We start from the raw sequence: 27,541 nt of genomic DNA on the forward strand, positions 1-27,541 counted from the left end.
AGCTCTGCTGGGGCATGAAACTGTGCAGCTTTGTCTGTCTAATTAACAGCCACAGATGCAGCACGTCTTGGATATGTTTCTTATTATTTCTGGTGAATGGCTGGTCTTTCCAGCAACTGTCTCCAAGACTGCTGTGCCTCCAACCCCCCTTATTCCAGCTGATGGGGAAACGACGCCTTACTGGTCCAGCGTGACCACTAGCTTGAGCTGCCTCTTTTCTTAATTAGCTGCTAATGCAAGCATCCTTCCTCCCGCCCCTGTAGATACCAGTCAGTAATTTCCAACCCAGTTTTTTGAACCAACCTCCTATCTTGTCACCTCGCCAGTTCCCTGACTGGATGATTAATATGCTTTGACATATGTTTAAGAGTAACGGCTGTTAAGCAATGTTCCTTCCACACAATTACTCACAGTCGGCAGCGTCTTGAGGCAGCCATCGTTCACCCAAGAGCAGCTTACGGTAGGATTCACTCCCGCCAGGGTGCACAGTCAGGACGGCTTGGCAGCGAGGGTTCTTCCCGCCCTGCTTTTCGTGTTCCTTCAAAGTTCAGAAGATGAATAATTCCGTTTCCTGCTTCCCTTGCTGCTAGAGATCTAGATGGGAACTGGGCTCTGCCCAGTGGAGTGCTGCAAATACTTAACAACCGTTTTACTTTATTTAAATAAACATTATTATTTAAATAAACTTATTTAAGTACATAAATAAAGGAAAAAGGAAAGTGCCCGGCATGTAGTGCTTGCTGATTTCTTGATGGCAATGTTTCCAGCATGGTCAGTTTCAGTGTCGTGCTGGTCACATGGCATTGCTGGATATGGAGTCAGCATTGCTGTGGCCACTGGCTCTTGCTGAGGGGAGCCACCTCCAGTTCAGCCCAGTTCTGCCAATTCATTGCTTGCGGCTTCACTTCAGGGCCAGGCGTCTCCTCCTGCTGCTTTTGGCTGAGTGAAGTTGCGAGGCTGTTTTCCCTGCAGCAGTACTCCAGCGTCCGCTCAGGTCAGTCGGTGGGGTCAGGAGGCAGGTGTGGAGGCAGCTCTGTTCTCCGCTTGATGCCCGGGGCTGGGCTGGCAGACAGGGGCTCAGGTAACAGCACCCTGCTGGCTGGTCCCCAGGCCTTGTTCTGGGCATCGCTCCAACAGGCCCTGCCTGTGTCTATTCTTCCAGCTTTCTCAATAAAATGGTTAAGCCCCTCATTTCCTGTCAAAAACCCTGCCTGCTTAAAATTGTTACAGTGGTTTCTGTTTCCTGTAACTAAATCCTGACTGATATAAACTGGAACCTGAGACCACATGATTTCTGTTGTCTCAGAGCAGCTCAGGCCAGACCCCTAACCTGTGTGTGCAGAAGGGTTTGAATGAGCTGTGAGATTCTCAGGAGCAGTGACGAGAATGCTGGCACCTGTTGAGCTTTGTGACTCCCAGAGCTCTGGAGACAGCTTAAGCAGTGGCTGAGGACAAACCGTCCCGCTGGGACCTTATGGCCTCGCGGGGCTCCTTCTCCCGGGCTCTGGAAGGCTGTCTGCATTCACGCAGCAGAGGCTGAATGGTAGGATACTAGTCTCACACAACCAGTCACAGTTTGTCACCTAGGTGATCACTTTAAATGCAGTTTGAAGCTTTGCTGACTCTGGTAGGGCTCTTCTTTGGGGAGCAAAGTGTTCCAGAAGGGCTGTGTATACGGACAGTCCCAGCCACCCTGACACTGCCCCTACAGAGCCAATCAAGGAGCACCCCTTTGTTAAATGAAAAGACCTCCAAGAGGAGGGGGCTGTTAGCAGCTCTTTGCACCTCAGCGTGGATGAATTTCCAGGTTCTTTCCAAGGCAGGAGCAGGTACAGAGTAGAGGGCTCAGTTTCCTGGAAGTGAGGCACAGCTAAAAAGGAGTCTGACAGCCAGAACCAACCAACGGGCACTGGAAAAAAGGTTGGTCTGCATGGGACCCCCACAAGGTGGGAGCTGAGCTCTGGAACAGTGGTGAGACTGACTCGGGGCAGCTCTGCGCTTTCTTTACAGGCACAGGAGCCAACCTCTCTCCTCTCTGGGCCTCTCTGTCCTCATTTGCAAAATGAGGCAGGTGATACCTGCTGTAATTAAGGCTCTCCTGAGGATGGAGTAGGATGCAGAGAATCACACTCCAGGGAAGCAGGTGAAGGGAACATGTCCAAAGTGTTCAGGCTGTAGGGAGACGGGACAACAGTGAACGTGACCAAGACGGACTTCTGGGGTTGTTGATTGCCAGGCATGATGAAAATCCACCTCCCTTCACAGGACATATATTGTTGGTCTACATTTCAATCAATTGCTAGGGCTACTGTAATTTGACACCACAAATCAATATGATTTTATTAAATGTATCCCTCCGAAAGCTTTGTCTTCTTCTACGAGAAATTTAATTGGGGGGAACTTCTAGATATACAATTTGCCCAGAAATGTGCTTTTCCAAAATAAGTCATGAGAGATTTGAAGCCATCTGGAGGATAATTCCTGTGTCTGACCCCTGCGGTACTATGAATTCCTGCATATTAACAGCAGGTTTGACAAAACACGATAGCACAGGGGTTGGGAAGGAGGAGATTCAAGACCCAAGTTACTTCAGTTCAGTCATGCTGCGTGACCACGGGAAGTTTTATTTGTGTTTAAAATTTAAAACAGGCTAAGACTGAAAACTACAAGGTGCATGCAAATTTCAGTTTATATATGAAATATTTTGTTACAGTGGAACAATGTCTTTAAAAATGAAATGTGTTTTCTTAATTCTTAAAAGCTACAGAATATACCAGAAAAGCGAATATTACAGAAATTATAGTGACTTTTACCTTTTGCAAATGGTTTGATTTTTTAATGAGCTCTAATTCATTTTCCATTAAATTCACCATTTTTAAATGCGGCGGTGAGATGTAATTCTAGAACATTTTGATCATCTGAAAAATAAATTTCATACCTTAGTAGTCATTTCTTATACCCTCTAGCCCCAGGAAACCACTAAACTCTGTGTTTGCCCCTTGCAGGAATTTCATATAAATGGAATCACGTAATATGTGATTGTTTTGTTTTGTTAAAAACATTTAACGTAATGTTTTCAGGGTTGAACTGTATTGTAACTGCCAGCACTTCATTTTTATGGCTGGACAATATTCTGCTATATGAATGTGTTGTATTTTGTTTACCCATTTATAAGCTGACAGGCACTTATCTGTCTCTTGTGAATACTGCTTCTATGAAGATTCATGTATGAGATTTTGTATAAACCAAATATTTTCCATTTTCTAGGTTATATACCTAGAAATGGAATTTCTGGTTTTATGGAAACTCTGTTTAACTTTTTAAGGTACCACCAAACTATTTTTCCAAGTGGCTGCACCACTTAAGATCCTAACCACTAGTGTGTAAGGATTTCAGTTTCTCATCAATATCTATTAGTTGCCTTTGAAAAACATCACAGTAATTTGAGTAAGTGCAGAGCGATGGCTTATTGTGGTTTTGCTTTACTTTTCCCTGAAGGCTTGTTATGCGTTATTTGGCCATTCATAATTTTCTTTGAATATCTGTCTTAGTCACTTTCCTCATTTCTGAAACAAAATAACCAGCATGTGCAATTTAAAGGAGGAGAGATTTATTTTGGACTCGTGCTTACAGTCCATGGTTGGCTATATCTATGCCAGAAACAGCACGGTGGTGGTGAGGGAAATGCAATGGTCATAGGGAAGCAGAGGCTGCTTAGGAGAGAGCCAGGGAGGGAGCTGTGCCCTTCCAGGTCATGCCGCAGCAGCCCACCTTTGCTGAGGAGGCCCTACCTTCCAACACCAAGCCACCTGTAGTGCCCCCATAATCTAATCACAAGCCCTCACCAGTGAGTGCATGAGGTTTTACAGGGTCATCCAGACAAAGATCATAACAATATTTATTCAAGTCCTTTGGCTGTTCTTTTTTTTTTTTTTTTTTTTTTTTTTTTTTTTTTTTTGGTCTTTTTTTGTTTTTATCGGTACCAGAGATCGAACTCACAACTGCCTGCTTACAAGGCAGGCACTTATGCCGCTGAGCTAAATCCCCAGCCCCCCTTTGGCCGTTCTTAAAGTTTGTCTTATCAGTGAGTTTTGAGAATTCTTTATATATTCCAGAAGCAAATTTCTTACCAGATATGGATATATTTTATTACACTCTGCGGAGTGTCTGTTCACTTTCTTAATGTCCCTAAAGCATAAGAATAAGAATGTTAAATTTTGATGATATCCACTAATGTATTATTTTTCTTATGCCATCATATCTAGGAAACTAGACTGTAGACTGGTCAGCTTTCTTGTCTCTGAATACCTGATATTCTCAAAGTAAAGAAGTTTATTTGGCTCACAGTTTTAGAGGGTTTGGTCCATGACCAGCTGCCTCCGAGACACATCATATACACAGTGATTCGTGTCTCCTGACCTGGTCATGGGGTATCTCTCTGACTGTGTCCCTCTCTCTGATGTTTTCCTCTTTTCTCTTCCTCTCCCTAGATTCTCAGGACAGAGCCTTCACTATAAGCATTGTCTAGCTTCCTAAGGATAAAGGAGCCTTGGGGAATCTGAGGGCTGGGGAACAGTAGAGTGGCGATGGCAGGTGGGGTCTCTTCACCCCAGGCTGGCTCCCTCCCAGATGCCACATGTGGTTCCGACCTTGGCCTTGGCCATGCTACTGGTGGCTGGTGTCCGGTGGGGCCAGCAGTACCCTGGACGGTGGGGCCCACCTGGATGCCTCTCCTGGGAAGCAGGGTATTTATCTCCTTTTGGCTACCCTCCCTCGGGAGGACCATCTCTGGAAAAGTGTTTTCCTTCTTGGCCTTCTGTTCACGTCACTAGCTGGTTGCTATTTACCTCAGACTCTGCGGAAAGCTGCGTGTGGACATGAGGATTTGTCCTCTTCCTGGGCCAAGGCTGTCTCCTCCGGTGCTGGAGCACTGGATCATGAAGGTATTACTGTCCCTAACAGTTGAGGGACACAGCAAATCTCCTCTAAGGTGCAGCCCAGCCTTGCTTAGCTGCACAAATGTGGTATTTAAATGTTTATTTTTAGTGGCTGCTGGTTAAATAGTAGCCCTTGCTTTGGTGGGAACAGTCCTGAAAAGTAAAAATAAACCAGATCTTCACTTTGGCAGTTGATCCTACCAGACCTTGCTGGGTGGAGCCGGGCCCAGAGCCCCCACAGCTAGAGTGAATGACGGCCATGGTTGGAGGGCCATGCTGGGGGCCAGCTACTCCCACAGCTACTTGCTTAGAAGCCTGCAGCCTTGTCCCCTGCCCCCTGCCCATGCCAGCTCACCCATGTCCCACTGGGCTCTTCTGGTTGAAAGAGACTGGAGGACCCGGGCTCATGCAGTTATTTGACTTCACACTGAGGTCAAACAGTGAGGTCACACTGACCTCAGCCCTGCTCGGCAGGCCCTGGCTTCAGAGAGGAACACATGACCCCCCCAGCCTGGGTTGACCTGGATGCTTTGGGCTCTGTCTGTACTTCCTGCCAGCCCCGGGTCTTGGGCCCACACCTGTTTGCACCAGCCAGAGTCGGGCCCTGGAAATGAGGAACAGGTGAATCCCTTTGTGCTGACATTGGAGGATGTCATGGTCTGAGTGCACCCTTGGGGGGATCCTTACCCTGCTGCAGAATGGACAGCTGATCCTGGAGGGCCTTGGGGGGCACTGATGCAAACCCCCAGCAGAACTTCTTTCTAGTCATCACAGGGCCTGGCATCCCCGCTGAGTGGAGAAGGCCTGCCTTGGGTAGGGGGTGACTGGAGGGCATGACCACCTGCCTTGTGCCACACTGATGACCTCCAGAGTGACAGCTGGCCCCTGAGATGGAGACCTCAGTGCCCTTTTCAGATGTGAAACCCATGCCTCTTTCCGCAGCTCAGAGCTCATAAAGGAACATGGCTCAAACTTGGAGTTGTGCTGGGCACAATGGTGCATGCCTATAATCCCACTTCTCTGGAGGCCGAGGCAGGAGAATCACAGGTTCAACATCAGCCTGGGCAGCTAAGCAAGATCCTGTTTCAAAAAAAAAAATTGTAAAAGGGCTTGGATGTAGCTCAGTGTGAAGTCTCAGAACTGGAAAAAAAAAAAAAAAGACAAAGGAAAAGAAAAGCTTGGAACGTTCAGTGATAGAAGGTTTGTCTAGCACTCGTAAGGCCCTGGATCCTGTCCTCAGCCCTGCAGAAGCAAAACCGAAGTCCAGATTTGCCTCCTTTTCAAGCCTCTTCTCGGCCACCTCTCTGTTGAGTTGTGTATTGCTGGCTGTTGACACATCCCAGGGACTGATTACTTGTCACTGTGTCCCCCAAACCCAAATGACAGAATGGCCTCTCCATTCTCATTTAGAAGGAAAGATTCTCTTGGTCCCCTGTTTAAATCATTTTCATAATACGGTTACTTAAGTACTTAAAGCTCTGAAATCAGACACAACAACCCCCACACTCACAGCTGTCACAGACCACTGAGAACTATTTCCAATCTGATGCACATAAAATGGAAAGAGGAATGAAATTCAAACTAACAGCATTAAGTTCACCAGCAGGTGACACAGTTTGATGCAGGACGGTGTCTGCTTTAGCCCGGTGCCTTGGACTCTGCCCTCTGCACCTGCGGTGTCCCCTCTGCACCTGCGGTGCCCCCTCTGTTGTCTTTACTGGAACTCTGTTTGCACAGAGCCTGGAGAGGCTCCCAGCCTCGTCACCCACTTAGACCCAAGCCAAAGGATGGGGACCATGGCAGAGGTCTGAGACATGGGCCGTGGCCAGGCAAGGGGAGGAAGAGGTGGGACCAGGATGAGGGATCCAGGGGACAGCATGGGTTGGGGAGTCACAGGCTCAGGGCGGGGAGAAGCTCAGAGGCACGGGCAAAGAAGTCATTTTTGCCCAGGGAAAATGTGGCAAGAAGAACCTGGGGTCATATACAAGTGAGGGGAATCAGAGTGACATTCTAGCATGGAACATTTGCCCTTGGAAGGGCAGCCCTCACCCCTACTCCAGGTCCTGCTGCAGCCCGCTGTCCAGCCAGGCCCCTCAAAGCCCAGGCCATTTGTGCCACTGTCTGTCTGCTCCAGGCCTTGGGGCCGTCACAGTTCCTGTCTCCCTTTGAGCCCCTAAAAGTGAGGGTGGGGGCCGCAGGCAGCCAGATTCCAGGAAAGGACTGCAGCATGGGAAAGGTGCCACCCCTGTTAGCGTGGTTTCCTGAAATGTCACCCAAAAGGCTCATTGTGCTGAAGGCTTGGCTGCCAGCCGATAGGTGTTTGGGGTGCCTGGGTCCTGGAGGCCCCAACTTCCTCAAGCTAATTAATCCAGTGACTTTGTAGGTCCCTGGGTGCTTGTTAGGAGGTGGGACCTAGCTGGATGAAGCTAGTCACAAGGCATGGCTTTGAAAATTGTTTTTTCTAGCCGGGTGTGGTGGGTCATGCCTGTAATCCCAGCACTTGGGAGGCTGAGGCAGGAGGATGTTGCGAGTTCGAGATCAGCCTGGGCTACAAGTGAGCCCAAGACCAGCCTGAACTGCACAGTGAGATGCTGTCTCAAAAAGACCAAAAAAAAAAGAAAGTTGTTTTTTCTGTCTCTAACCCCTTCCTCTCAGTGCCCACCACCTTCCTGGCTATGAAGACGTGAGCCACTTCCTGCCTCCTGGCCTTTCCGCCATTACGCTTCTGCCCTACCGTGGGCCTATAATGGAGCCAGCTGACTGTGGACAGAAACCTCTAAAACCGAGACAGAATGAACCTTTCCCCATTGACCTGTCTGTCTCAGGTATTTGTCCCTGACCAGAACTCTGCCTTCCTCCCCTAGGGCCTGGCAGGTTGGGGCACCGGCCCCACCTCCTGGATGGACTGGTGGATCTGACCTTGTGTCTCTTCCCTCCCTGTACCCCTGCATATCCAACCCAAGGTCAGCGTCCAGCAGGGTGAGTGTAGGGTGTGGCCGTGGGTCTCAGACACCTGTTCAGAGCTTCCCCACCCCCTGGCCGATTGCCCTTGGCTTTGCCCTCTCCTGTGGTCTGAATGTGACCTCCCAAGTTCCTAAGCTGAAACTGAACTGCAGAGGTGGATGGCATTAGGAGGGACAGCCTTTTGGGGGCTATTAGGTCACCAGGGCAGAGCTCTCCTGGAGAGATGAGTGCCCTTAGGAGGGGCTCGAGGAAGGGACCGCACCGGGGTGGGGAGGCCTTGCTTGGTGGTGGCCTTCGCCAGTCGTGCAGTGATCGTGGTGGGTGCACTGTGGAAGACACAGCTCCGTGAAAGCTTTCTGGAAGGATCACAGGCTCCAGGCCCCTTGCAGCCTTGGCTCTGTCCTGGAAGTAGAGGATGTGTACTATTAATAAACAAGACATAAAATATTGTCTCAGAGTGTTCATGGTGAGGACCATGGCGAGCTGCTGAGGGCAGAGCCACATCACACCTTTAGGTCGCTGCTTCAAGAGTTGCCGAAGTGTTTACTTTCACAGGAGAGATCCTGCCTCCAGACCCTCCAACCTGGGGGGGGGTGGCTGAGACTTACCTTGCCAAGCTGTGCGGGCAGAGGGGCTGTTCAGCAGAATTGCTAAGCTGGTGGGATGTACCTCTCAGGCTGTCTTGTGGGGGTGACCTGCCTGGGATAAAGCAGAGAGAGAGAGAGAGGGAGAGGGAGGGGGAGAAAGAAAGGGAGAGAGAGAGAGAGACCCTGGATCAAGCCATACCTGAAGGCATCAACCCAAGCACCTCAGGGGTCTGAACCTATAAGCCCCACTATAGCCTCTCATTTTTCTCATGGCAGATGGCTTGCAGCTGAAAGTGTTTTGACCACTACAAGGATTGTTATATAAGTAGAGAAATAAGGTACATGTGCACCTGCTCATCTATCCACCCCAGGCTGCTGTTGGGCAGGTCCTGGGTCTGGTGCTGGGGTACAAGGTGAATTATGTTTTCAGTCACAGAAGTTGCTCTGGGAGTAGATGGGAGACCAAGTCACACTGCTCCGTGTTGAGTCCTGGGGCAAGGGCAGTGGGGCAGGGCTTCCCAGAGAAGGTGACCTGGGGCTTGCCCAGAAGAGAGCCAGTGGGCACAGCTAGCAGTGAGCTGGGGTGGCCAGGCTGCAGACAGATGCAGTCCCCAAGGCTCCCACGGGACCCCAGCAAGAGGCCGGAAGGAAACTCAGGAGGACGCACGAGGTTGAGCACAGCAGAGGAAGTGGGGGAGAAAGTCCATTTTTATAGCCCCAAATGGTAAAGTGATGACCTTTCTCTTACACCGTTTGGACTTCCTGCAGCTGGGAACGAGACTGATTCATGCTGTGTCTTAGGACTGTCGCCTGGGCTGGGCAGGGCCCGGAGCAGCCAGATGTGCTCACAGCTGCCTAGCACCAGGCTACCACAGCCGCTGTCCTGTCTCAGCCCAGCCCTGGGCTTCAGCGTCCAGGCAGAGAAACTTGGCTCTGCTGAGTTTTTCAAAATAAAGTGGTTTTTATTTCATATTCACCAGAGAGGTTGCAAAATAAAATCGGGGTTGGTGCTTTTCATATTATTTATGTAATTCTCCCCCAACTGGCTTCCCTAAAGCAAGCCACAAAAGGGCCTTTGTTCTCTACAAATTCAAAGCCAGCTCCTCCAAGGGGAGACTCGTGGGTGATCACACGGGGCAGGCCCTGTTTTATAACGGCTGGCTGTCAGAGCAGAAATAAGGCCCGCAGCCGCGTTTCGGAGGACTGCGCGCTGCAGGACTGTGTGAATGAATCTCCAGTATAAGCTGGTCGAGTTGGGGTTCAGGGCCCTGCTTGGTGGAGCCAGCAAACTGGAAAGATAGGGATCCTTGTCTGCAGTGCCTGGAGCTCTCTGGTCCTTATGCCCCAAGAGGATGTATGACAGGAATTTCGCACAGGGCGCTCCAGCACCCAAAGGCAACCGGGAGCAAGCAGTGCCTGCAGCCTCAGCCAAGCGTAGCTTCTAGTCTCTGTGGTGACCTCAAGCTGGGAAAACCAGTGGCAACCTCAGCTGCTAGCTTCGTCTCGGAGGTCCAGGGCATAGCAGACCCATGGGGACTCCCGGTGAGGACACCCAACGTCCTTCACCACACAGCTGTCCTGGGCAGGACCCAGGCCTGTGTGGGGGAGTCCTTGATGCCTGGAGTCTGGCCCCGTCCTTTGGTGTAGCCCCTGCAGACCTGCCCACTAAACCCAGGCTCATGACCTCCCAGTGCTCCTTCCCAAGGCACCCTGGGAGCTGGGGGTGCAGCAGGGCAGTGGCGAGTCTGCCACTTGTGCCTGCTCTGGTGGCTCTTGTTTATCATGGAGGCGGGGTGGCTGTTGTAGCGAGAGTGAGGCTCACATGTCATTTTCTTGGAGAGGACAGAGATGCATTTCTGCAGGTCCAGGGTGATGTGGGAGGGAGAAGAAGGTGCTGCAGAAGAGCCAAACCTTCCCCATCCTAGTTTTCCACCCCAGAGACGTAGCCCTCTCCGGCCAGGAGCTCCAGGAGTCTGGAGAACAGGGGCAAGGGAAGAGAGGGAAGGAGCTCGAGTGGAAGGCAGGGACAGGAGCGTCTGTGAGGTCCTCCTGACCTGGCCCCGGGTTCAGCTCTCTCCAGGGCATTGATCTTGGCCTGCGGAGCAGAAGCCAGGCCCAGAGGGAGGCTGACGGTGAGGCCCCAGCCAGGGCTTCTCAGACATGGATTCCTGTGCCGCTGGCTTCCCTCTCACCAAGGTTGCAGGCCGTTGAGCTCTCTGATAAACATCAGCTCAGGGAGTTGAGACATCTGGGCCCTGGAGCAGTTTGGTGCGGGCGAGGAACATCCTATGAAAACCACAGCTCAGGGGTGGCCTGTCTGCTCATGCCGTTTCTATGACAGAAGTTCTTTCGACAATAACGGCTTCCACATCTCAGAAAAGCCACCACGGGTTTGCAAGTCATCTCTGAAAGCCTGGGCTGTCCATCTCCACTGCAGTGCCCTGTGGGAGGCCCGAGACTCCCCGGTTCACCCTGGGAGGCACCGAGCAGGACAGACTGTGGTGCCCCCCCCCCCCCCCCCCCGTATTACACCCAGGAAGACCAAGTTAGGATCAGGCTGCAGATCACGCCAGGGGCTCGGCTCTCACCCCGCACTCTTTATCACACGGTGCTGGTGAGACACAGGGACTCACATTTAACCTGGCATTGTAGGGGGCATGGCAGATGTCCTGGCTTCCTGTGGACACCATGTCCAGACAGTGAGTATCTACCGATTTGCCACTAAAAAATCACAGGCGAGAGTAAGGAACTTATAAGCTAGGGTCACAGCTCAGGGTTGCTCCACCCCCAGAGAGCCCATCCCTACGGGCTCTGCTGACTTCCTGTAAGTCTGCCCTATGTTGCCTGGCTGCCTAGAAGCAGCCACCTGGGGAATTTAAGAAAAGGCCCAGGACCAGGCCCCAGTCCCAGCCTGGGTTCCAATCCCCTACCTGGAGTGTGGGGGGTCATGAATGTCAGTGCTTCTCACAAGTCACTGGCACTTTCTTTGCAGCCTGATTGGAAATCACGGCTCAAAGAGGAGCCCCATCCACATCCTCAGCAGCAGGCGGGCCCCAGCCTCCTTAGCCCTCCACCCGAGCCGTGCGAGGTCAGTGTGGAGGGAGCCTGGACAACACCCTCTGCAGCTTCCTGACCACCCAGCCCGATGGTAGATAACTTGCTCTAGGGCCCTGTGTCCTGCGGACCCAAGTTGTTCCCTCCCGCCTCTTGTGATCTGGCACAGCCCTGTTAGTTTATTCGTGCGTTCCTTTAGCCGTATTAAGCAGCCCACCTGAGCAGGTCTTTCTGGGGAGGGGCCATCCCTGGCATCTCAGGGTGTCCCTTGGTGGGTGTAGGACAGTGCCTGGCCCCTGGGAGTCTCATCATCCAAGAGTGTAGAGCAAATGAGTGAACAGGGAAGGGCGCCCCCTATCAGGGTACAAATGTCACTTCTCGCCCTCCTTCCAGACTTCCTGGGAATGGGAGGGGCTGCAGACCCCAGGCTAGTGCCCAGGTCAGACAAGGCTGGCCTCAGATCTGGCCGTGTGGGATGTTTTGAGCACTTTGTACCCTAAAACTGCCCCGAGGGCGGGGTAGTCTTTGATGCGTTTCTCCTGTGGAAAAGCAGAAACCGCCCGCCGCAGACATTTCATTTCATGCTTTGCTTGGTAAACTGTGTCCTGTGGCTGTGGCGGCTGAGTGTCGCAGTACACCTGGCGGTCCTGCCCCACAGCTGCACACCTCCATTCCCTGTGAGCAGCCAGCCCCAAGGGAGCTGCCCGCCTGCAGTGGGTAACAGAGCTCACACACACACACACACCCACCCCGTCTTTAAGCTGGGGCTGCCACTTAACCCCTTCCCCTCTTATGCTCCCAGCAGGTACAGGACTGGCTGGGTGAGAGGCTGCATGAGCTCCTAGGGCTCCTAGGGCTCCCCAAACCTGCCCATGAGGTACTCTGTGAGCTGTTCACAGCCTCAGTGTCAAGGTCCCTAAGGTACACCTCGTTCTCTGGGGCAGTCCAGCTATGACAGTTTCCATGGGACTGAGATGCTGGGTTGATAACTTACAGGGACACCAGGATGGAGCTGTGAGGTGCTGATGGCCCCAGGAAGGTCAAGGTGTCTGGTGGTCCTCTGATAACAGTAAAGGCTGTGAGTAGGGGGGGGGTGTCCCATGAGGGTGACCCAGTAGGATGTAGGGTGCTCAGGAAGGGGAATGGGTTTGACTGACCTGGCGGTAAGCAGGTTCTGGAAGGGAAGGAGGAGAGGGGAGCCGGGAAGCGGTCAGAGACAGCTGGTGAGTTTCCAGACACACACCACGGGAGGCCAGTCATACTGAGGAGAGCCCGTACATTAGGGGGGTGGGATTTCAGGCTGCAGGTAAAGGACACCAAGCACAACTTGTTCGGGGGGGGGAGGGGAGGGCATGGTCTGGGAATTGAACTCATGACCTTGTACTTGCCAGGCAGGCACTGTGCTGCTGAGCTATATCCCCGGTCCTACAGGAGCAGCTTTTGTCCACGTTTACCTTCCACAGTTACCTTTGCCTGCAGCCTGTGGACCCGGGGCTGGCTGCCCTTGGCCAGTGTCCATGGGAGCAACAGGGCCTGCAAACAGCTGCTGCTGAGCCCCCTCCCTTGCAGCCCTGGGTGCTTCCAAGCTGCTTCTGGGACCTGGCTGTCACCCAGTGATCTCAGCTAGGATGGAAGATAAACCGGCCACCAAATACAATTCCCTGGGACCACAGCACCTGGCCAGCCTGAGCCACATGGCGATGGCTCTCGGGTCTTTGTTCTGGGCCTCTGCACCTGGCCAAGGAGAAGCCAGGTCCTCAAAGTCTGGGCCACTGGGCTGGGCTGAAAGGGCTGTTTCATGAATAATTGTCATTCAGAGAGCAACCGTGGGGTTGGTATTCATGGCTCCTGCACCGGGCCTTGCTTTTCAAAATACTTTTTTTTTTTGTCTTTTTCTTTTTTATCGGTACCAGGGATTGAACTCACGACTGCCTGCTTTCAAGGCAGGCGCTTATGCTGCTGAGCTAAACCCCCAGCCCCGCTTTTCAAAATACTTAGTGATGTGATGGGTGTTTTTTGTGAAAGGAAGTTTGAAAATTCCAAGACACAAATAAATCAGCAGATAAAGACAGAACTTCTCTTGGGGTCTGCCGGCTCCCCTTGTGTTCTGACCGAGCTCTTCCCTCTGTCCTTTCCACGATGTTAGTAAGCTGTCCATTGTGGACATCAGTACTGTTTTCCTGGATTCAGCAACTGGTGCCTGGACCCTTCCTTTAAATTATGGGTGTCGGACATGTCTCAGCGACGAGGAAAGTGACTAAGACACACACATGCGTGCACGCAGACACACACACATGCACTCAGCGTGACCAATTATGTCATGCACTGCAAATACCATCAGTGACTAAGGGGCCATATATACCACAAGGACCCAGTAGAAGTATCACAGAGCCAAGAGGTTCTGGTTGCTTTGTGATGTCGTGTATCTTTCTGCAAAGTACTAGTCAAACAGTTAGTGGTAGCAAAAGTATAACATACACAATTATGCACAGTGTATAATATTTGATAATGACAATAAACAATTGTTGCTGATTTTTTAAATTCACTATACTATGTTTTTTTTTTTCTTTTTTGAGACAATGTCTTGCTAGTAGTTCAGGCCAGCCTTGAACTCTATGTAGCCCAGACTTAGCCTCAAACTCATCGTGATCCTCTTGCCTCAGCCTCCCAAATACTGGGAATACAGGCATGTGGCACTATGCCTGTATTAAAAGTACATACTGTACTATTAATTGTTACTTAAAAATGTACTCCACTTAATATTAACCAACAGCTTCATCTGGTTGATGACCCGAGACCCATGATGGCATCTCGAGGGCAGTGGAGGGGTTGATCTAGACCAGTGGAGTACACCTACGGCACAGGTGCAACAGCCGGCTGTTTGTTATCCTGGAAAGCTCTAGAAGGTCCGCCATCACTGCCCTAGACCAGCTGCGTTGCTTGAGTCTGCTCATGTGGCGGCACAGTGATTACATTGTCTCACCCGTGTTCCTACAGCTTAGCCTGTGGTTCAGAGGCGCTTGCCTATATTTCTCTACTTCAGAGACCACCAGCGTGTTGACTTGTGTTGCTAGTTAACTTGATTTAGTGCGAGTCTTAAACTCGAGCAGAGCCTTTGTCATCTCCAGGGCAAAGTTTTTAACAGTGAACCATTTGTAACTAATCATCTGTGTGAGTCAGAATTTCCTTAATGTGTTCTAACTAGAAAAAACACGAAAGTAAATAGAGAAACAAAGCTGACATGAATCCATAGACCAAACTCAAATGTTTTATTGCGTCGTTAGTTCAAGTATGTCTCAAACTTAAAGAAACACAAATCAGATAATAATTTTCACATTTATTTACATCTTTTTGAAACATTTAAGTATTTGGCTCATTGCAGTTTTTTTTTTTTCTGGTCTTTTTCCTTTTTGTCGGTACCAGGGATCGAACTCATGACTGCCTGCTTGCAAAGCAGGCGCTTGTGCCCCTGAGCTAAATCCCCAGCCCCTCGTTGCAGTTTTTACTAAAATCTCTGTATATATTCTTTTTTTTTAACACTCTGAAATCCCAGGGAAATGTCCATGTTCCTAGCTTTTTACCCCGCCCCAACAGCCCTCACAAGTTCCTCCCCCAGGATTTTCGGCTTGTTCTCCATCCTTGTTGCTGCTTTTTCTGTTCTATTCTGGTCCCTTGACCTTTGTCTTCTGACTGAGAGCTAAGGAGAGTGAAGGCTGGGCAGCTTCCCAAGTTAATGATTTTTATGCTGTTCCATCAGGTTTTACAGTTCAACACCTGTCGATGTCCGCTCCCGGCCGGCAGGAAGGACACACGACAAAGTCTGGCAGTGGACAACCTTTTCTTTTATTTTTCTTCTCCGTACAGCCTGCCCTGGGATCGCTCCCAGCCGAAGCCTCCTCTGGTCCGCTCCCCGCGGCTCCTTCTGGGCTTCTACTTCCGGGCTTCTTTTTCCCCCCCAGGGGTGGCACCAGTATATATACGGATACAGTGTCCAATCATGTTAAAGTAAGCAAGGCAAGCTGATTGGCTAACATCATCAGTTGCCAGGCAGACTATATTGTTGAGCGGGTTGCTTACGTGGTAAGCAGGAAACTAACGTGCTCGATGGGAGGGGTAATCTACCTCAGGCTTTACTCTTTACTACAGGCCTCACGTCCGCCAAGTGAGGCGACCGGGCTCGGGGCTGTGGCTCCCAACAAACACCTAAAACACACTTACACCTGTAACCTTCTGCATCTTTCTGTTTATGTGTTACTGATCTATACTGTTTCACTTTAAAAGGGTGGTCATGGTTAAATATGTTCTTGGAAGCCCACTGGTATGGAGGGAGGAAACCCGGGGGGGACTGGTTGTCTAGATTGTCCCTCAAATCCAGGACAATAATGTCTGATTGGAGCTCCAAACTTCATGAGCTCCTACCTTGGTCTGGAGACCTCCTCCCCCCAATTTTCCACCCTCTGATGCTCATTTGGTGTCATTCCAATGACTTGGCTTTCTGGAAATTCTGGCCTTAATCCCAGGCCAGGGAATCCCAGGGAATCAATGTCTCAGCACCTTGAGAAGAGCACTCCAAAAGTAAATGAATGCATTGTAGGATCTGTTTTAAAGTCTAAGTCTGGAATAGAGTGTGAGTCTGCATGCTGCCCTTCCTCCATTGCACTGGACTAGTGGTACTGACCAGTAGAGTGTGAGTACATGCTCTGTGCTCCCTCCACTGCCCTGGGACAGCTTGCTGGTGAGAGGAGTGACGGCAACACCAGCTAGGGGAGACGTCCTGAGGGACAGACACCCCCAGGAAAGCTTGGACATCAGTGATGAGGCTACCTAACATTAGAAATCTAAGAGCATCAACACAGAAGACAAAATAAAATAGAAAATAGGAAATGACAAGACAAAAAAGCAGAATGCAATCCTAAACAGCCAGCCCACCCAGGACAAGCTCAGAGCACAAAGAGATGGAGAAAATCAGAAGCCAACAAATGTGACATTCTGAAATGATAGCAACAGAAGTGAAAAACCAAATGGAAGAAGCCATTGAAAAAATAATCTCAAGAAGAGAAACTACACTTTTCTATGAAGTAGGCTCTGTTATGCTGATCAGAAAGAGCCTCAGCCAGAAGAGAAATCATGCCTTCTCATAAAACAGGCTCCACCATGCTGATGGGTAAGAGCCTCAGCCAGACGAGAAAACACCTTCCCAGCTGAGCCAGCTGGTGCTCAGGCTGAAAAAACAGAAGACCCCCTCCCGCTACTGATTCCGAGGACTCAGGGTGAGATGACGGCCATTGAGGGGAAGGGAACAGCCTGGTGCTTGTGTTGTTAGGTTGTCTCTGCAGGCCTGGGGCTGGTGGTCTGGGCATCTGGAGGATGGCAGTGTGCACTGTGTCAACGGGGTCGGGGGGGGGGACTTCCTCCTGACTCATTTTTGAAATCCAATGTTTTATTCCATTTTACTGTTTTGTTTTATTCCTGAGTCTGGTAACCTGAGCACCTATTTTGAAGATACCAAGGTATAGTATTGTTCTTACTGTTTTGTTTTGTTCTGATTTATTGGTTAGTTGTATTTGATGTTATGTTTTGATTGGTTTTATTGAGTTTTTTTGTTTGATTTTTGCTACGCTTGATGGTACGGACAACTATGTGAAGATAGCAAGATAGGTTATGGTACCATTGATTTCCTGTTATCCTGTTTTGAAGTCCTGTGTCATTTTCACTGTTTTGCTTTGATTGGCTTTATTCTGTGTTTTTTTTTTTTTTTCTCTGTAAGGATCCCCATTATTCAAAATAACTATTGAATATAGCTCTGGAAACATTAGCCAGAGCAATTAGACAAGAGAAAAAAAAATAAGAGGAATAAAGATAATAAAGAAAGAATTTAAATTATCATTATTTGCAAATGACATGATACTCTGCATAGCAGACCCCCAAAACTTGAAAATTTAATATCCAAATTCTTTAGTGTAGCAAGATATAGAGTCAACCCTCAAAAGTCAATTGCAGGGGCCAGGGATTTAGCTCAGTGGCATAAGCGCTCACCTGGCAAGTGCAATTTCGTGAGTTCGATCCCTGGTACCAAACAAACAAAAACAAAAAAACCCCGAAACAAAAAAAAAAACACAAACCAGGGATTTAGCGGGGGATTTAGCTCAGTGGTGTGAGGGCCTGCTTGGCAAGTGCAAGGTCTCGAGTTCAATCCCCAATACAAAAAAAAAGTCAATAGCATTTCTATACACAAGTGTTATGGTTTTTGTTTGGATGGCCCCCCAAGCCTCATGTAATCTTGGATGCAGCTGATTCCAGCATTCATGATTGGTTCATTGTCTAGCACTCGGATTGGTGATGTGAGTACTACACCCTCCCAGGGACAGAACTGGTATGCAATGTAAGGGCATGAAGAAGGCATGTCTTTCTTCATTTGCTTTGTTTATTCTTGCTATTTTGTGGTGGCCATGAACTGCAGCCCCACCATGCCATCCTGCTTTGGAGCCAGCTGAGTATGGACTGAAACCTCCAAGAACTGTAAGAAATAAACCTTCCCTTGCTTCACTTTGGCTGTCAGATATTTTGTCTCAACAAGAGAAAAGTAACTAAGACAGAATTTGTTACCAGTGGAGTGGGGTCATTGCTGTGACTGTACCTGACCATATGGTTCAAGACGCTTTGTAAATGGCTTGTGGGAAGAGTTTGGAAAGGTTCAAATTTGTCACCTAAAAAGTAGTGCTGGAACAGCTTAGGCTGTTCTTCATGAGAGATTCTGTTCATAACTCAGGAGATCAGAAGACTGATAGCCTGCTGGTAAAGACCAGGCTCAGGAGTTTTCTGCTGGGAAGAAGGACTGCATGGGTTGTTGGACTCCACATGATGTGTGTTATAGCTTGGCAGTTTATCTGCATTTTTCTCATATCCAGAGACTTTGCTGAGACTGAGATTAACGGCAGGGACTGATTAATCTGGCAGAACAAATTTCAATTCAGTAGACTGTTGATACAGTGGCATGGCTATTGTTGGGGGCTTTTAGCCAGATTTATGTTGCAAATCAAGAGCAAAGAGCCAGCAAGATGATTCAAAACATGAGTATGACTAGAAAGCTCTAGACTGTAAAGATAGAGTTGAGACCTCGATTGCTGAGAAGGAACAGAGAAATAAAAAAGATGGCCAGGGGGCATCCCAGGAAGCAGCAGGTCTCCACCCTTTACAGCCTCAAAACTGCAAAAGTGAAAGACTTTACTTGGAGGAGAAAGCTGCAGAGAGCTGTGCTCCAGAGTGGCGAGGGAGGCCACAGGAGGTTCCAAAATGGCAGTGGCCACACCAAATTCTAGAATGGTAGCAGAATAGAGAGTCTGTTCCTCACAATCAGGTCCAGAGTGCTCAGTGATCCAGGCACTCAACCTCTATAGCCAAGAGAGAGGAAAGCCTAGCTACTGCTCCAGCTGGCAGTGGACTTTGGCAGCATCCACATGGCATTGGTTTTAGGTGGATGGAGAACACACAAGTTCTGAGATGATGGCATCTTTCACCCAGATTTTGGAAAGTCTGGGAGGCCAAGCAGAGTGTCCCTAAGAGGGCAGTATGTGAAGCTGTGAGTGTGAAGCCAAAGGTGAGAAACCAGGAGTTTGCAAAACCCAGAAATGTGGATCATCCAAGGAAAGCTGCAAAGACTGAGCAGACTGGGCTGAAGAGAAAAGCTGTGGGAGTGGACACCCCTGTAAGTGCCCTGGGGGTGGAATCACACAAGCCTTTTGGCACTCACAACCAGATTGCTTCATATGCTGAGAAAAAAAAAACAGCAACAACAATAAACAAAAAACAAACATACAAAAAGTAGGCCTGGGGATCAGTGTAATGGAATGGAAGATAGAGACACTGCCTCAAACACACTCAGCCATTTTATCTTTAACAAAGGAGCCCAACATGTTCGCCAGATTTAATGGTGCTAGAAAAACTGGCTCTGCACATGCCAAAGACTAAAACTAGACCCATGCCTATCACCATGTACTAAAGTAAAGTCAAAGTGGATCAAAGATCTAAATATTAAAGCGGAAACACTAAATCTACTGGAAGACAAGGTAGGTAGAAACTTTGAGGATGTATGAGTAGGCAAAGAATTCATAAACAAAATCAAACTGCATGAGAAGAACTTCAAAAATCAGCAACTTGGGCCTCAACTTATTAAAGAGTTTTTGCACATCAAAATAAATCACCAAGAAAGTGAAAAGAAAAATCCATGGAGTGGGAAAAAATTTTAGTCAACTGTCTCTCTAACAAAGGACTTATATCTATAACATATAAAGAATTGAAAAAAATCAGGCCCCCTTTTCAAATTCAAAGGCCCAATTAAAAATGATCATCTGAGATGAATATACACTTCTCAGATGATAAAATACAAATGGAAAATAAACAGATGAAAAAATATTCAATATCATGGGTTATTCAAGAGATGCAAGTTAGAACACTAAGATTCCATCTCACTCCAGAAAGAATGGCTATCATCAAAAATCAACCAATAACAAATGCTGGCAGGACTATGGGAAAAAGAAACTCTTCCACTTTTGGGAGTCCAGACTGGTGCAACCACTGTGGAAATCAGGGTTGAGATTCCTCAAAAATGTAGGACTAGAGGTCCCATTCGATCTAACTATTCCCCTTCTGGATATCTTCCCAGAAGAATTAAAAATATCATACCACAATGATTTATGTGCACCCGTGTTTATAGCAGCACAATTTGTAAAAGCTAAATCTTGGAAACAACTCAGATATCCATCACCCGAGGAGTGTATTAAAAAGATGTGTTTTTTCATACAATGGAGTACTACTCAGCTGTAAAGAAGGATAAGCTGGAGACTTTTGTAAGTAAAGGGATGCAAGTTGAGACCATTCTCGTAAGTGAAAGTAATCAGACCTGTATGTGTAAAAGTCACATGGTTTCACTAGTGTACCAAAGTGAACCAGTAAATAAGATCCAAAATGAACAATAGACATTGGGAATTGGGAAGAAACTCTTCAAAAGAAAAGACAAAGTGATAGGGCAAAGGGAAAAGGAAGAAAGGGAAAACGAAAAAAATATGTACACACACACCACGTAGTTAAGACAATTACACAGCTGGTTTCTCTCAGTTCCTCAAAAGGAGTGTTATGTGCTAATATTGTGTAGACAAGCTCTCATGCCCGTATGCTGCCCTCTGAATAACTCCTAGCAAGGCAGCAATACGCAGTGAATTAACTGCTGTATGTGTCCCTCTGACTTCTTTTAAAACTCAGTTTCATTGTTTGTTTGTTTCCTCTTTAAAAGGAAAATAAATAAATAAAAACCTGAGCGTGCTGTGAATTCAGTCACCTGACTCAGTTTCCCTCCGCCCATGTTCACATGGGACTCGTGGACAGGAACTGCCTGTGGAGTGACAGCCCGAGGCGTGCAGCTGAAAATCCATGTCGTTGCTCTGTCCACCTTCTTCCCTGTGGCGTCGGGTGAAAAGGACACCCGCGCCCTGCATCCTTCCTGTGTGCCAAGTTCCCCTTCGTCACCAGGGTGTTTCCCCCCCCCCGGGGCGGGGGGTGAGAGGCAGCCGGCTCCCTTCCCTTCCCTTCCCTTCCCTTCCCTTCCCTTCCCTTCCCTTCCCACCCCTCCCTTCTTTCCTCCCTTCCCTTCCTTTCCCTTCTTTTCTCTTGCCTTTCCTTCCCTTTCCTTCTCTTCTCTCTTCTCATCTTCTCCTCCCCTCCCCTCCCTTCCCCTCCCCTCTCCTCTCCTCTCCTTTCCTCCCCTCCCCTCCCCTCTCCTCTCTTCTCCTCCCCTTTCCTCCCCTCCCCTCCCCTCTCCTCTCTTCTCCTCCCCTCTCCTCCCCTCCCCTCCCTTCTCCTCTCCTCTCCTCCCCTCCCCTCCCCTCTCCTCCCCTCCCTTCTCCTCTCCTCTCCTCCCCTCCCCTCCCCTCTCCTTTCCTCCCCTCTCCTCCCCTCCCCTCCCTCTCTTCTCTTCTCCTCCCCTCCCCTCTCCTCCCCTCCCCTCCCCTCTCCTCCCCTCCCCTCCCTCTCTTCTCTTCTCCTCCCCTCCCCTCTCCTCCCCTCCCCTCCCCTCTCCTCCCCTCCCCTCCCTCTCTTCTCTTCTCCTCCCCTCCCCTCTCCTCTCCTCCCCTCCCCCCTCCTCTCTCCTGCCCTCTCCTCCCCTCCCTTCTCCTCTCCTCTCCTCCCCTCCCCTCCCCTCTCCTTTCCTCCCCTCTCCTCTCCTCCCCTCCCCTCCCTCTCCTCTCTTCTCCTCCCCTCCCCTCTCCTCCCCTCCCCTCTCCTCCCCTCCCCTCTCCTCCCCTCCCCTCTCCTCTCTTCTCCTCACCTCTCCTCCCCTCCCCTCTCCTCCCCTCTCTTCTCCTCTCCTCTCCTCCCCTCCCCTCCCCTCTCCTTTCCTCCCCTCTCCTCTTCTCTCCTCTCCTCTCCTCTCCTCTCCTCTCCTCTCCTCTCCCTTTCCCTTTGCTTTTCTTCCTCCCCCCTTCCATTTTTTTCTTCTTTTTAGTACTGAGGATTAAACTCAGTGCCTTTGCACTGAGCTACACGTCCAGCCCTTTTTATTTATTTTTTAAAAAATTTTAACAGTCTCCATAAATTGCTAAATTGCCCTGACTGGGTTAGAAATTTTTATCCTTCTTCAGCCTCTCAGAGTGCTATGATCATAGGAATGCAGCACCATGCCTGGCTCGGCCTGGAATTTATTATTTTAAACCTATTGTAGTGAGTAATGATAATACACGCTTTAAATTTATCAGAGGCTTTTTCAAATATATCATGTGCACTTGTGGAGATAAGGAATAGTTTTCTGGAGTCTGGTTGCTCCGTAACCTGTGAGAGAGAATGTTCTGGGTTTTCTGGTTCACAGACCAAGGTTCTAGGTGTGGGCATCTGTGTGCTTGCTTCAGACATCACCAATCACTCACAGTATCTCTGCCCTGGTTCACCAACCCTTCCCAATACCTGGCTGTGGGCAGTGCTCCCAGTGAATCTCTTGGCCTGCTTTCCTCTTGGGGTGTATAATTACCCAATAGTTACTAAGTGAGTGCCAGGTACAAACAACAAGTGAAAATGACAGCAGTTCAGCCTGAAGACGTTAGGCAGTTTTTATCTGTGGTTCTGAAATAGACCGAGTGTTCCTATGGCTGTGATGAGCAGAGAAGTCTATCTTTACAGACAGAAAGGGCTCCGGAAAACAGAAACAGAACCCAAAGCAGATTGATTGGTTTGAAGTTCCCTTCCTGGTAGGGTTAAAACAGAAAACCCCTTAGCATGCTGGCTCAGATCCACTGGGATTCTTTTGATTAGTCCCTGCCAGTCTCCTGGTTTTGTTTGGAAATTGGCCTGGTTTGGAGTTCAGTTTGGCTACATGGTACTTAGCATGAATGACTCCTTTCTGGTTTGATCGGGTCCACTGGGGCCTAGTCCAGGAGGCTGGTTCAAAGCCATAGCCTCCTATACATTTGATTTAGCAGGGCTGTGGGTCTTGATGGGCAAGAGAGGCCAGGCAGAGCCTCGCGGCCACACTGAAGTTTGCTCTGTAACCTATGAGCAAGAGGAAGCGGAAACAGCCCCTGGCTGGGTCTGGTACTCCTGGGAGCTGCCTGGCACTCCCACCCCATCTGTGTTCTATGGACACCAACAACCTCACAGAGAGCCAGCGCCAGGCCAGATACCCCTCAGCTGTGACGAGCATGAAGGACAAGGCCTCTTAGAACTGTGTGAGCAATGACAAAACCCAGGTCACTGCACAAACCAGATAGCCATGAAAAGGGGCAAGGTGGCGACCTTGCCGTACCTGGGATGAACACACCTGTTTTCCTGGGGCCATTTCAGAGGTGCCCGCAGGACCCTGGAGTCGTAAGGGGGATGGAGGCATCTTCTCTTTTCCTCCTCTCCCTCTCACTCTAGTTCTGACCCCTTCCTAACTTGGAGAAGATGGGAAGACACCCGGGAAGCTGTTGTTTAATCACTATCATCCTTGTGACCAAGCATGGGAAACACTCTTCCAGGGTACTCAGTTTCCCTGGGACTCAGAGTGGCCTCATGCCACTCTCCTGGGCAGGCTGGGCTGAGTGCCCTGACCAGGGGAGACCTCATTTTCCCACAGGCTTCTCATTAGCTGGACATCACCGGCTGTCCAGCACCTGTGCACTCCATCATGTAACCTCTGATCTGACCTTGGAGATAGTCTGACCTGGCATCTCCTCTGTGGTTAAAGTAGGGTGCCGGCCCAGTGTGTGTCGTTAGATTTCCTGAGTTTTAGGGTGGTCCATGCAGCATATGTCCAGCTCTGCAAAGGAAACACATCAGGATTTTGAGCCCTGGTCGTGTAATTGGAGGCCAGAAGGAACACATTCTCTCTTCTCCTGCCCTTTGCAGCATGGAGGTGGACTCAACCATAGCTTCTCCCTGAATTCTGATCCTCATTCCCCAAACCCCCTGGAGTCACAGAGCCTCAATGTGGACCTCTGGGGACTCCATCTGGAACAGGGAATTGCTTGTGCTGTGCTATGGAGGAAATGTTTGCAGTGTTCCATGTGCTGGGCTCCGGGCATCTCTACCACAAGCCTGTCCTATCCCGGGCAGGTCAGTTCTGGGCAGGCTGGGGGCACTCGGAACCCTTCCTGTCCTCCTTTTCCCCCTGGCTCCTTGGCAGAACCTACAGTCCCCACGTCTCACAGCTGGCCCCGAATGAATGAGCTCCTGTCCTGCCTTCAGCTCATGCTTGTCTCTGGCCTCATGCCTAAGGACCAGAGGGTTTGCATCTGTCCTGTTTCCCCTGGCATGGAGGCCCCCAGCTGTCACTGTGGAGCAGGGACCCAGAGCCAGCCTTGTTGGTGAGACCTGGCCAAGCAAGGAGCTACAGTTTCCATGACAGATGGCTTCCCATGGTAAGGAGCAGCTGTGACAGCCACCACCATTCTTGGAGCCTGTGTCTCCTCACTGGAGGCAAGTAGACTCTGGCTGTCCTCCTGAAAAGCGTGACCATTAGTCTGAGGGGGCAGCAGCATCTCAACTCCCCTAACAGGGGCTAAGCAGGCTTCCAGCTGCTGAGCTGCCATTGTGCCCAGCAAGGGAATCTATGCCAGAGCCCATCTTCAGACTGTCCAGTGTCCCATGCCACACTTACAAAGAGTAAGTACACAGCCAAGGAGCAGCATGGCCAAGAAAAAGAGGCCTGGTTCCTTCTGGGGTCTTCCAACCAACTCAAGTTGCTGAAGCACTTTACTGAGAGAGACCCCTTACCTCCAGCTGAGAATGTGGGTTCCCCTTCTCACGTGGATTTTCTGCCAGCTGCATTTGAAAAAAGACCTGGTCTCTTGGAGCCTGCTCCCCATTCTGTGATCCCAGGCACATCAACCAACTACTCTGAGCATCAGATTTTTTACTGGCAAGCTAGGCAATAGGTGAATAAGGTACACTAAGCAGCTTCTAGACTGAAACTGTGTCCGTAGCTTCCTACTTCAGGCATTTGAATGTCATGAGCACTGTCACTGCCACATGTGTAGTGACTCTGCCAGGGGCCACTGGCCAGCTCCATGAGTGGATTTTTAGTCTGCTGCAAACCCCCTGGACCCTCAGCTGCAAAGAGGCTCCTCTTCCTCTTGAGAGGAGTGTCCTTGATGATGTGGCACAGATGGATGCAGTGCGACAGAGTTCGCTCCTGGATTTTACATCAGAAATTGAATTTGCATGAACTTGTGCAACTAACAAGAAGAAATAACCAATACTGTACTGGAAACATCCTTAGGCCTGGTGATTTACGCACACTTTCTTATAAATAAAATAGAGTTCGAGCATCTGTTTGTTTATTTATTTTATAAATAAAATAGTAAAATAGAGTTCGAGCATCTGTAGACTGAAAATCTGAAATCTGAAGTACCCCAAGTCTGAAGTTTATGATCACTGACACAGTACCACAACCGGACAGTTCTGCCCCATCCCTCTTATTTCACATGTAGAATTACTTAAAACATTATATAGAATTATCTTTAGGCTACGTGGAACATAATGAGTTAGTCCCATTCCCATAGTATCTCAATGTACGTGCTGTGGAAATCGTCATATTATGCTGTTTAGGGAATAACAAAAGTTTAAAAAATACATATTCAATATAGTTGCATTTCCCCCAATATTTTTGATTTGGGGCACAGAGGGCCAACTGTACCTTAGAAGCTTTCATCTGTGACCGTGCGCTGTCTTCCAGTTTTAGTGTCAGTTCTGTTCTTAGAAAGGAAGGTGGGCGTCCTGTGACAGAGAGCTGGAGCGGTGGGGTGGTGGTGGCGTCTGGTGGCCACGACAGTGAGTGAGGGAGCAAACAAGCAGTGGGCTGGAGGCCGGGGAGCAGGGAGGAGCAGGAGGGGAGCACTCAGGTGTGAGCAAGAGAAACCGTGAGCACTGGGCTTGGGCTTGAGCCCAGAACAGCCAAGGAGGCCTCTCACTCCCTTCCCCTCCCTGCCCTGCCGGGGCCCAGTGCGCCATCATCCCCACCTTCTCCCTCCTCCCCTCCCCTCCCTGCTTCCTCTCCCTCCTCAGCCCCCACTAGTGGATGGGAGTGAAGGAGGAAGAGGCCTGTGATGTGGCAGTGCAGCACTCCAGGCTCTGCTGGGGGCTGAACCCAGTGTGTTGTGCTTCCTGAATATGCTCTACTGCTGAACTCCACCTGCAGCCCCAACAATTTTAATTTTTGGAAGTGTTACAGAAAGTTTTATGTCTGTTAAGAGTTTGCATGTTACCGGACCTGCCCCTGCATGCCCGCTGCTATCAGGACACGTGCCACCTGCAGGTAGCCAGTGTGTGCAGGGAGAAACAGCTAGACCCATCTCTGTGCTCCTGCCACCATCGGGATGCTTGCTTCCTTAGAGTAACCAGCCTAGGCGGGGGGGGGGGGGGGGCTGTGTGTGTGTGTGTGTGCAGATACGTCCTGTGCACCTGCAGTCCACCATTGGAGATGCAGCTAGTGTGGGCAGGGAGAATCAGACAAACATGCCTCTGTGTACCTGCTGCCACTGGGGGAGTCCTGGGCTGAGAGGAGAAGCAACCTCACAACCGTGACCCACAGCCATCTGGAAAGCCTTGATGTAGCCATGTGCGTCTGGAGAAGCTCACCCCATTCCCCACTTCTTCTCCAGGAGCCTAGGTCTGGACAAACCCAGGAGCCTGGCCCATTCCCCTACATTGTGGAGGGGCAACCAGTGTAAGAGCCTGGGATCCCACAACCAGCTTTTTGGGAGGGACCCAGGAAAATGCCTAGACAAAGGGGCAAAAGGCAGTCTTAGACCTCCAGCCCACACAGAGCAAGTCTGGGAAGAAAAGATACAGTCATGGAAGAAAATGGAAGTAACACACCGAAATCTCTGAAAGGATAGCAACTGAATTAAAGAAACAACTTCATGAGACTGTAAAAGTAATCAGATCAGAAATAATATCTCAGGTAAAAGAAGAAATCGTGAACATATGAAAGAATTGCTCAGCATAGGGCTGGGGATTTAGCTCAGTGGTGTAAGTGCCTGGCTGGCAAGCACAAGGGTGTGAGTTCGATTCCCAGTACAAAAAAAAAAGAATTGCTCAGCATAACTAAAGAAGACATAGATAAAGAAAAAAAAAAGAGAGAGAGAAGCATAGGAGGCAAATGATGGAAAGTAAACAATATAGAAAGGAGTCATACTGGATGGAAAACATTCAAAGAGATATGCAGGAAATTAAAGACTCTACTGAAAGCTGGCAAAACATCTTGAAAGAGACTGAAGACAGACTTTCAGATATTGAAGACAGGACTGCAGCTAGCAACTGTGAAAGGAAAGAGCTCTTAAAAATAACAAGGAGCCAGGAAATGACAATTCAATGGCTGCAAGATGATGCAAATAAAAATGAGAATACAAGACATCAGCAAAAAAAGCAGGGGTCAGCACAAATGACATAGAAAGGCTATTTACAGAAGCAGTAGCAGCAAGCTTCCCAAACATGGGAAAACCACCTGGCATACAGGAGAGCAAAGTGTATAGA

At 49.5% G+C, this 27,541-nt stretch overlaps 1 long non-coding RNA gene across 1 annotated transcript in view; it reads left to right on the top strand.

Annotated features, from left to right (window-relative positions):
• Positions 1–875: 875 nt before the first annotated feature.
• The window catches only part of LOC106028896 (uncharacterized), a 72,187-nt gene continuing 45,521 nt past the window's right edge, over positions 876–27,541 (top strand). The window contains exon 1 of the long non-coding RNA XR_010047924.1: positions 876–994. This is a non-coding gene — a long non-coding RNA (uncharacterized LOC106028896). The remainder of the gene's footprint in view (positions 995–27,541) is intronic.

This window comes from Cavia porcellus, unplaced genomic scaffold, assembly GCF_034190915.1.
Source record: "Cavia porcellus strain 051 isolate PalLab524CR breed Dunkin Hartley unplaced genomic scaffold, mCavPor4.1 scaffold_6, whole genome shotgun sequence".
Taxonomy (NCBI): Eukaryota; Metazoa; Chordata; class Mammalia; order Rodentia; family Caviidae; genus Cavia; species Cavia porcellus.